The following is an 11,300-nucleotide window of genomic DNA, read 5'->3' on the forward strand; positions in this document are numbered from 1 at the left end:
GGTGTACAAACACCTACACAAACATACTATTTTGCACAAAATTGGAAATGTTGTAGGTATCATTTTAAAGTCATCATTTCTCATATTATTAATTACTTATGTTACTAATGTCATATTGTCTCTAATTCATTACATGATATTCAAATACAGGGGTAAGCAAACTATGACCTATACACCAAACTATGACCTACCTGTTTTTGTAAATAAAGTTTTATTGGAACACAGTCGTGCTCATTGGTTTACATACCATCTGTGGCTATAACAGCAGAATTGAGTAGGCATGACAGAGACTGTCTGTACCATAAAATTATTTGGACCTTTGAAGAAAAGGTGCCAACTCTTGCCAAAACACACACCTTTAATGGCCATATAGTTCCACTGTATGAATGTATCATAAATTAACTAATTTCTCATTAGTACGTATTTTGACTATTTTCAATTTTTTTCCTATACCAGCTACCGGGGCTTACCAATCTTTTCAGGCATCCTAAAAATTAAATCACTGGTTAAAAGTGCATGTCTTATATAAGGCTTTTGAAGATATGGCCAAATTTTCTTCTAGAGTATTGCACCAACTGACATCATTGCTATTCACAAAGAAATTTCTGGAAAGAATATTTACCCCCACTGCATATACATTCTTACCACCTACTGTTGATCATTTACTCTTGGCCACTATTAAGGATCTCTTGGTCACAATATTAGTGCCTCGTTTTCCATCTATCTTCCTCGACCTCCCTCAGGCTCTATTTTCTCTCAACATCTGCATTCAATCTCTTCTCTCACCCCAGGCTTTGTAATATCTGGCCATCAGTGAGCACCTTCATTTTGGTATATTTTACTTCTACCCTGGAATGCTGAAGCAGTCTTTTTACTAGTCTACTCCTTATAGTTACAGTTTCCTTTATTTTTTTTTAATATATACTCCTGTTAGACTAAGTCTACTTTTTAAAGTTTTAATTATATTAATTTCCTGCTCAAAAATCTGCAATGAATTTATACCATTTATAGAATGAAGTTAAAATTCCTTTCATTGGTAATGAATACTCTTCAAATTGGCCCCAACTTGCCTTTCAGACCTTAATTCCTTAATTTGCTTCTTTTGTCAAACTGTGAGCTTGAAATAATTCAACAATTCCCTATTCTCTAATACTGGATTTTTAAACCCTCATATATTTTTGGCGAGTTCTATATAAATAATATGTGTGTTTACCATTGACCTTAATGCCCTCGGCCCAACTCATCAAATCATACCCATTCTTCAAAGCCTAGGTTTAATGCAGTTTCTCTTATGACGTTTTTGCTTCATTTCATCAGCCAAAAAATATATCCTCCTCCTATGAACTCTCCATGGTAGTTATGTATTTATTTGTACCTGCTGTATGATGTTTACTTTGTACACAATGCCCTCCCAAAGTATTTTATTTTGCTATTTGTTTTAGCCTAAATTGCTGCACGTTTGTGCGTTTTTTTCCCTTTGAATCCTCATTATGCTGTGGCTTCCACAAAATAGTTATTATCATTGAGTGAGTGACTAAATGAATGAATTGCTCATTTATTTAATGGAGGATAGACCTGAAGTAGTCCGATACCTTGTGAGTCACCCAGCACTGGGATAAAAATTAGAGCACCATGGATTCAGGCCATCTAATAATGTTATCTAATCTAGTACAACAACACTACTGCTCCTTAGTCACCTAAAATGTGGGTCTTGTTAGATGCAATTCATATACCTCATAATGCATCAAGATAAAATACTAATACATCAAGCCAACCAGGGATGAATCTGGGCTTTTCTAATTAGAGGTCATGAGCGTAGTTAGTGTTGATCCGTTTCACTGAATAGGCGGTGCCCGGAGCAGGGCTTAACCCAACTTGAGAAGCAGAGGAGAAGCGGTTCTTTCCCTCGAGGACATTTCCCAAACTAAGAAGCAGTGAGGACTTACTCTATTCTGGTTCATTACATTAGACACAAACTAAATGGTGGGTTTTGTTTTGTCATCTCTCTTTGGCATTAAAGATTTGTTTACTCCTAAAATTCGAGATGACAGATGCACAAGCAAAGTATACTATTCATCATTACTATTATCTACAGAATGTAAGTAACCCCAATGACAAAGAAGCATTTGTTATGAGAAGAAGTAGGAAAAAAAATTTAAAAAGCCTCCAACATGGTGTATTAGCATGTGGTCCTTCACTGTCTGGATGTATATAACCTTGGGAAACTTGTATCAGTTCTCTGGGCTTCTTTTTCCTACCAGTCAGGGAGCTCAGCTAGGGGACGTCTGAGCCGACCTCTACCTCTGAGCATCTGGGTTCCGTCACCAGGCGCAGAGAGCCAGGACAACCCCTCAGATAGGCAAACTGGATCTGCCAGGGAGAAGCCCACATTGTGTTGTGTTGTGTGACTGCCCCTGGGAGTGTCTGTGTTACAAGACCTCCCTGGACATCTCCCTCTTTACCCAAAACTGAACTTACACTGCAGCAAAAAATATATATATATAAAATATATATATATATATTTACTTGTTTATATTATTTTATATATTTATTTATATATAAATATATATTTTTTCTAAATATATATAAATATTTTTTTGTTTAAGATTTTATTTATTTATCTGACAGAGAGAAATCACAAGCAGATGGAGAGGCAGACAGAGGGAGAGAGAGAGGGAAGCAGGCTCCCCACTGAGCAGAGAGCCCGACGCAGGACCCGATCCCAGGACCCTGAGATCATGACCTGAGCTGAAGGCAGCAGCCTAACCCACTGAGCCACCTAAGCGCCCTAAATATATATATATATATATATATATATATATATATATATATATATATATTTTTTTTTTTTTTTTTTTTTTCCTATTTAGAATTGGCTAGGCATCCTGGTATTCCACAGTGAAGTGGATGGAATGTCCTGGTCTGGGGCATGAATTCATGGATTTACGAAGCTCTCCTTGTTTCGATGACTCTGTTGGCAACAGTCATGTGTTTTGCAGGAGTGTTTGCTTTCTTCTTCACATTAACGTTTACAATAGTGCAATTTCAGCATCATTTATGAGAACACAATTGAGTCATCTCCCCTTTAGTAAGTAGTTATCCGATGAAGACAGCACTTTTTACAAGTATCTGTTCTCTCTAGTTTGCTTTAGCTTATTTTCTTTATACTTCCAAAAATCCTGACTGTGCTACCAAGGTCAGCGTTCTACCATACTTCCTTATTCAAAAATTTTAGTGATTAAATTATAATAATAGCATGCCAGAACTTAAAAGGATCATAGAAATAATTTAGTTCAATCTCCTCATTTTACTGTTATTAAAATTGAAGAGTATGGAGATGTAATAGTTTAAGGTCACTGGATTAGCCTGGGTTTCTTAGGAAATGGAGCTGAAGGCAAGCTTAAATTGTAATGCTTTCTTGGGAGGGAAAACCCAGGTTGCTAAGAGTAAGGGAAAGAGAGAGAAGGGAAGGAAGCCTGGAAAGTAAATGTCACGGGCATATTGTTCTGCCGACCATGGATTCATTCCCAAACTCAGAGAGACCACGCTGATTTCTCTGCAGATACCAGCCTGGTATCTGGTATCATGGTACAGAAATCTGTACCATGCCTCAACATAGTCTGTCAGAGAGAGAGAGAAAGAATTTACCTGCTAGAACCCAAGAATAGTTCTATCACTCCTGAGAGCTTCCTGATGGGAAGTTAACTCACTGGCCTGCCCTCCCAGGTTGTACGACCTGGCCTCTTTGGTATCTCCTGGGAAGTCAAATCCCATGGCCCCTCGTAGCATGTTGCCGGAAGTGTCTGTAAGCCTCAGAGACTGGGTGAGGTGCCCGTAAGCTTCAGGGGGGTAGAAACGAACCCCAAATGAGTTGGTTGCTGCTACAGTTGTCAAAGCAGAGCAAGTGGCTCAGTATTTGGGAGACAAGTAAGCCTGACAGAAAACTGAAGGTGGGTCCAGTACTGTCACATAGCCTCACAGGAGCAAATTCGCGACGACATGCTGATATTCTTAAACTAAACTGAACACTCACACAACAAATTTGTTGTCCAAGATTCTCCACAATCTAAATTTATGTTATTTATTCATCTTATTGCCAACTAAACTACTTTATAAGGACTAATATCATCTGCATCTAAGCCAGTCAACTGTTGGGATTGAGAACAGAGAATACTTGGGTCAACATAACTTGCCTGCGTTTTCCAGGAAATTCTTACCCAGACAGATAAGAATATAAACAATTTTTTAAAAGTTAAAAAAAAAAAAGTTTGCTTTAGAAAATTCTTGCAAACCCATTTATCCAGGAAAAGATTTGCTCACCTGGACAGCTTGCTTATCAAACAACAGTTTGCTTATTGACATTATCTTCAAGATCTTTCACGATTGTGTCCATCAATCTTAGACTTTTATTTCACAGACTTTGCCCAGTTCCAATCATTTACTTTGAAGGACCTTCCTTAAATTGATGAGTCTAGGTCTTTATCTTTTGAAATAAGTATTGAATTGATTTTGTAACCCCACAAAAAACCCACAGTAGATAGGCAATTAATTTATTTCATTGTGGTTTAGGTAAAAATGACCAATTAACTCTCCCAGATAAGGTAATCATCATCTGACCCCCCCCCAAATAAAATCAGCAAAGACCCCACACAAAAAGAATAAGATAAATTATCTATTTAATTCAAAATATTCAAGATTCCACCATGAAATAAAAGTAAAAGAAAACATATCTATTTAAAATTACATGAATGTCTCCCAATTTCATTGTGCATAGTCCCCATTTTATCATATAAATTCATATTTTTCACACTACACGCCTATCTGTAAAGTAGTGTAAAATTTTTCCTCAAAAGTGGATTGAATTTGAGTGTCAGCTAATTCAATGGGACCGTTAGGCTTGGAATTATCCTATCATAGCTGCAGGTTAATTTAACACTGACCCTGCCATGGATAATTTAATAATCACAGAAGTATTGGAAGCATCTTCTCTGACAGATCTTCAGCCTTGCCTTCTAAAGAATCAGACCACCCTATCAAGAAGCATCTTTTCCCCAACAACACTCCTCTGGCTGCTGAGAGGCACTCAAACTATTATGACAACAAAACAGCCTTGAAGAACATGGCTTTCAAATAGCTAACGGAGGTGGGAATTACGATGGGTGACCTAGGGGGTGTGGTATGCTAAGTGCAGCAGGAGGCAAGGATGATTCCTTCATTAGATCTATTTTTTTCAGGTTCCATTCATTGTTATTCTGAGAAAAGTTTAGAAGAATTTTGCAACAATAATAACAGAAGATTTATTATAGCTATTTCTTCCTTATAAGTTATAATTTTTTAAGTCATGCCACTTAGTGATGTGCTAAATATAAAACCAATGGATCTGGTGTGAATGCCACATGGATTCCACCAGTCCTGGAAGAGAATGACAGGCTAGTCTAAGAGGGGTGGATGGGGAAAGTGGAGATCAGGAGCAGCTCGGCTTGAACAATGTCTACAGTCAGGTAAGTGGCAAGTGTGGGGGCCCTAAAGTCCAACTCACACGGGATGGCTAAGTAAAGGGAGGAATGAGGGCATTCTATGCATTCAGAAGATGCCTAAATGAGACCATCAACTTATACGCAATGAAATAAAAATATTATGGAAGATGGAGGAAGGTGGTCAAACAGTACAAACTGCCAGTTAATAAAATAAGTAAGGGCTAGGGCTGGGGCACGTGGGTGGACCGGTGGGTGAGGCATCTGCCTTCAGTTCCGGTCATGATCTCTGGGTCCTAGGATCGAGCTCCACATCGGGTTCCCAGCTCAGCAGAGAGTCTGTTTCTCCCTCTCCCTATGCCCCTCCTTGCTACTTGGCTCTTGAGCTCTCACGCGTTCTCTCTCCCTCAAACAAATATATAGAATCTTAAAAAAAAGAAGTAGTTGCTGGGGCTGTGATGTAGATGATGACTAAAGCGAACACTGCTGTGTAACATACAGGAAAGCTGTTAGGTGAGTAAGTTCTAAGAGTTCTCCTCACAAGCAGAGATTTTTTTCCTTTATTCTCTTTTCTTCTTATTGTACCTATATCAGAAGATGGATGTTAGTTGAACCTATTATGGTAATCATTTCACAATATATGTAAATCAAACTATCATGCTGTATGCCTTAAATTTATACAACGATGTGTCAATTATTTCCTCAATAAAACTGGAAAAAAAAAATTCAGCCATATGGACAAATCCCTGGAAGGGAATACAATGTAATGAAAATGCTTGTTTTATTAAGGTCATGAAATTGTGAGTTACAAAATGTTTTTTTCGAATATTACCATTATTTTGTAGTTAAAGAAGATAATTTGAAAAGCAAAAAAGGCTATCCAGGGGTGCCTGGGTGGCTTAGTGGGTTAAAGCCTCTGCCTTCAGCTCAGGTCACGATCTCATGGTCCTGGGATCGAGCCCCTCATCGGGCTCTCTGCTTAGCAGGAAGCCTGCTTTTCCCTCTCCCTCTGCCTGCCTCTCTGCCTAGTTGTGATCCCTCTCTCTGTCAAATGGATTTAAAAAAAAAAAAAAAAGGCTATCCATAATAGCACCAGTACTATATAAAACACCAACATATAAACCCAACTAGAAATGAACAAAAACTACAGAACTGCACAAAGAAAACTACAGATCTTTACTAAAGAATATAAAAGAAGATTTAAGACAGAGAGAGAGAGTCTACGTTCCTGCATTGTAGGAATTTAATATTGTAGGCAAAAAGTCTCACTAAATTCATCTATAAATGTAATGCTAATGAATATCACCAAAAGAATTTTCATAAGAATTAACAACCCGATTTGGAAAAGAATAATTAGCTTTCTCTGCCCTGTTAGCTATCAAAGCATACCATAAAACTAGATTAACTTTGAAAATTGTGGCATTGGTGCAGAAACCTACACATTTCACAATGAACCATTGAGCACGAAACAGAAACAGGTATTTATGAAAATGTAGTTTATGACAAAGGTAAAGTTTAAAATCGGTAGGAAAAGTTGGGCTCTCTGCTCAGCAGGGAGCCTGCTTCCTCCTCTCTCTTTGCCTGCCTCTCTGCCTGCTTGTGATCCCTGTCTGTCAAAAAAAAAAAAAAATTAAAAATTTAGTAGGGAAAGAATAGACTACTCCACAAATAGTATTGAAATAATTGGCTATCATTTTGGGGAAAGATGTCAGACACTTTCATCACTCCATATGTAAAAAGAAATTCAAATGTAATTTGAGTAATTATAATTATTTTTTTAAGATTTGTATTTATTTATTTTTTTTTTAAATTTTTTATTTTTTATAAACATATATTTTTTATATACATATATTTTTATCCCCAGGTCTGTGAATCACCGGGTTTACACACTTCACAGCACTCACCAAATCACATACCCTCCCCAATGTCCATAATCCCACCCCCTTCTCCCCAACCCCTTCCCCCCGGCAACCCTCAGTTTGTTTTGTGAGATTAAGAGTCACTTATGGTTTGTCTCCCTCCCAATCCCATCTTGTTTCATTTATTCTTCTACCCACTTAAGCCTCCATGTTGCATCACCACTTCCTCATATCAGGGAGATCATATGATAGTTGTCTTTCTCTGCTTGACTTATTTCGCTAAGCATGATACGCTCTAGTTCCATCCACGTTGTTGCAAATGGCAAGATTTCATTTCTTTTGATGGCTGCATAGTATTCCATTGTGTATATATACCACATCTTCTTGATCCATTCATCTGTTGATGGACATCTAGGTTCTTTCCATAGTTTGGCTATTGTGGACATTGCTGCTATAAACATTCGGGTGCATGTGTCCCTTTGGATCACTACATTTGTATCTTTAGGGTAAATACCCAATAGTGCAATTGCTGGGTCATAGGGCAGTTCTATTTTCAACATTTTGAGGAACCTCCATGCTGTTTTCCAGAGTGGCTGCACCAGCTTGCATTCCCACCAACAGTGTAGGAGGGTTCCCCTTTCTCCGCATCCTCGCCAGCATCTGTCATTTCCTGACTTGTTGATTTTAGCCATTCTGACTGGTGTGAGGTGATATCTCATTGTGGTTTTGATTTGTATTTCCCTGATGCCGAGTGATATGGAGCACTTTTTCATGTGTCTGTTCGCCATCTGGATGTCTTCTTTGCAGAAATGTCTGTTCATGTCTTCTGCCCATTTCTTGATTGGATTATTTGTTCTTTGGGTGTTGAGTTTGCTAAGTTCTTTATAGATTCTGGACACTAGTCCTTTATCTGATATGTCGTTTGCAAATATCTTCTCCCATTCTGTCAGTTGTCTTTTGATTTTGTTAACTGTTTCCTTTGCTGTGCAAAAGCTTTTGATCTTGATGAAATCCCAGTAGTTCATTTTTTCCCTTGCTTCCCTTGCCTTTTGCGTTGTTCCTAGGAAGATGTTGCTGCGGCAGAGGTCGAAGAGGTTGCTGCCCGTGTTCTCCTCAAGGATTTTGATGGACTCCTTTCGTACATTGAGGTCCTTCATCCATTTTGAGTCTATTTTTGTGTGTGGTGTAAGGAAATGGTCCAATTTCATTTTTCTGCATGTGGCTGTCCAATTTTCCCAGCACCATTTATTGAAAAGGCTGTCTTTTTTCCATTGGACATTCTTTCCTGCTTTGTCGAAGATTAGTTGACCATAGAGTTGAGGGTCTATTTCTGGGCTCTCTATTCTGTTCCATTGATCTATGTGTCTGTTTTTGTGCCAGTACCATGCTGTCTTGATGATGACAGCTTTGTAATAGAGCTTGAAGTCCGGAATTGTGATGCCACCAACGTTGGCTTTCTTTTTCAATATCCCTTTGGCTATTCGAGGTCTTTTCTGGTTCCATATAAATTTTAGAATTATTTGTTCCATTTCTTTGAAAAAGATGGATGGTACTTTGATAGGAATTGCATTAAATGTGTAGATTGCTTTAGGTAGCATAGACATTTTCACAATATTTATTCTTCCAATCCAGGAGCATGGAACATTTTTCCATTTCTTTGTGTCTTCCTCAATTTCTTTCATGAGTACTTTATAGTTTTCCGAGTATAGATTCTGTGTCTCTTTGGTTAGGTTTATTCCTAGGTATCTTATGGTTTTGGATGCAATTGTAAATGGGATTGACTCCTTAATATCTCTTTCTTCTGTCTTGCTGTTGGTGTAGAGAAATGCAACTGATTTCTGTGCATTGATTTTATATCCTGACACTTTACTGAATTCCTGTATAAGTTCTAGCAGTTTTGGAGTGGAGTCTTTTGGGTTTTCCACATATAGTATCATATCATCTGCGAAGAGTGATAATTTGACTTCTTCTTTGCCGATTTGGATGCCTTTAATTTCCTTTTGTTGTCTGATTGCTGAGGCTAGGACCTCTAGTACGATGTTGAATAGCAGTGGTGATAATGGACATCCCTGCCGTGTTCCTGACCTTAGCGGAAAAGCTTTCAGTTTTTCTCCATTGAGAATGATATTTGCGGTGGGTTTTTCATAGATGGCTTTGATGATATTGAGGTATGTGCCCTCTATCCCTACACTTTGAAGAGTTTTGATCAGGAAGGGATGTTGTACTTTGTCAAATGCTTTTTCAGCATCTATTGAGAGTATCATATGGTTCTTGTTCTTACTTTTATTGATGTGTTGTATCACATTGACTGATTTGCGGATGTTGAACCAACCTTGCAGCCCTGGAATAAATCCCACTTGGTCGTGGTGAATAATCTTTTTAATGTACTGTTGAATCCGATTGGCTAGTATTTTGTTGAGTATTTTCGCATCTGTGTTCATCAAGGATATCGGTCTATAGCTCTCTTTTTTGGTGGGATCCTTGTCTGGTTTTGGGATCAAGGTGATGCTGGCTTCATAAAATGAGTTTGGAAGTTTTCCTTCCATTTCTATTTTTTGGAACAGTTTCAGGAGAATAGGAATTAGTTCTTCTTTAAATGTTTGGTAGAATTCCCCCGGGAAGCCGTCTGGCCCTGGGCTTTTGTTTGTTTGGAGATTTTTAATGACTGTTTCAATCTCCTTATTGGTTATGGGTCTGTTCAGGCTTTCTATTTCTTCATGGTTCAGTTGTGGTAGTTTATATGTTTCTAGGAATGCATCCATTTCTTCCAGATTGTCAAATTTATTGGTGTAGAGTTGCTCATAGTATGTTCTTATAATAGTTTGTATTTCCTTGGTGTTAGTTGTGATCTCTCCTCTTTCATTCATGATTTTATTTATTTGGGTCCTTTCTCTTTTCTTTTTGATAAGTCGGGCCAGGGGTTTATCAATTTTATTAATTCTTTCAAAGAACCAGCTCCTAGTTTCGTTGATTTGTTCTATTGTTTTTTTGGTTTCTATTTCATTGATTTCTGCTCTGATCTTTATGATTTCTCTTCTCCTGCTGGGCTTAGGGTTTCTTTCTTGTTCTTTCTCCAGCTCCTTTAGGTGTAGGGTTAGGTTGTGTACCTGAGACCTTTCTTGTTTCTTGAGAAAGGCTTGTACCGCTATATATTTTCCTCTCAGGACTGCCTTTGTTGTGTCCCACAGATTTTGAACCGTTGTATTTTCATTATCATTTGTTTCCATGATTTTTTTCAATTCTTCTTTAATTTCCCGGTTGACCCATTCATTCTTTAGAAGGATACTGTTTAGTCTCCATGTATTTGAGTTCTTTCCAAACTTCCTTTTGTGGTTGAGTTCTAGCTTTAGAGCATTGTGGTCTGAAAATATGCAGGGAATGATCCCAATCTTTTGATACTGGTTGAGTCCTGATTTAGGACCGAGGATGTGATCTATTCTGGAGAATGTTCCATGTGCACTAGAGAAGAATGTGTATTCTGTTGCTTTGGGATGAAATATTCTGAATATATCTGTGATGTCCATCTGGTCCAATGTGTCATTTAAGGCCTTTATTTCCTTGCTGATCTTTTGCTTGGATGACCTGTCCATTTCAGTGAGGGGAGTGTTAAAGTCCCCTACTATTATTGTATTGTTGTTGATGTGTTTCTTTGATTTTGTTATTAATTGGTTTATATAGTTGGCTGCTCCCACGTTGGGGGCATAGATATTTAAAATTGTTAAATCTTCTTGTTGGACAGACCCTTTGAGTATGATATAGTGTCCTTCCTCATCTCTTATTACAGTCTTTGGCTTAAAATCTAATTGATCTGATATAAGGATTGCCACTCCTGCTTTCTTCTGATGTCCATTAGCATGGTAAATTCTTTTCCACCCCCTCACTTTAAATCTGGAGGTGTCTTCGGGCTTAAAATGTGTTTCTTGGAGGCAACATATAGATGGGTTTTGTTTTTTTATCCATTCTGATA

The sequence above is a fragment of the Mustela lutreola genome, chromosome 11, assembly GCF_030435805.1.
Source record: "Mustela lutreola isolate mMusLut2 chromosome 11, mMusLut2.pri, whole genome shotgun sequence".
Lineage (NCBI taxonomy): Eukaryota > Metazoa > Chordata > Mammalia > Carnivora > Mustelidae > Mustela > Mustela lutreola.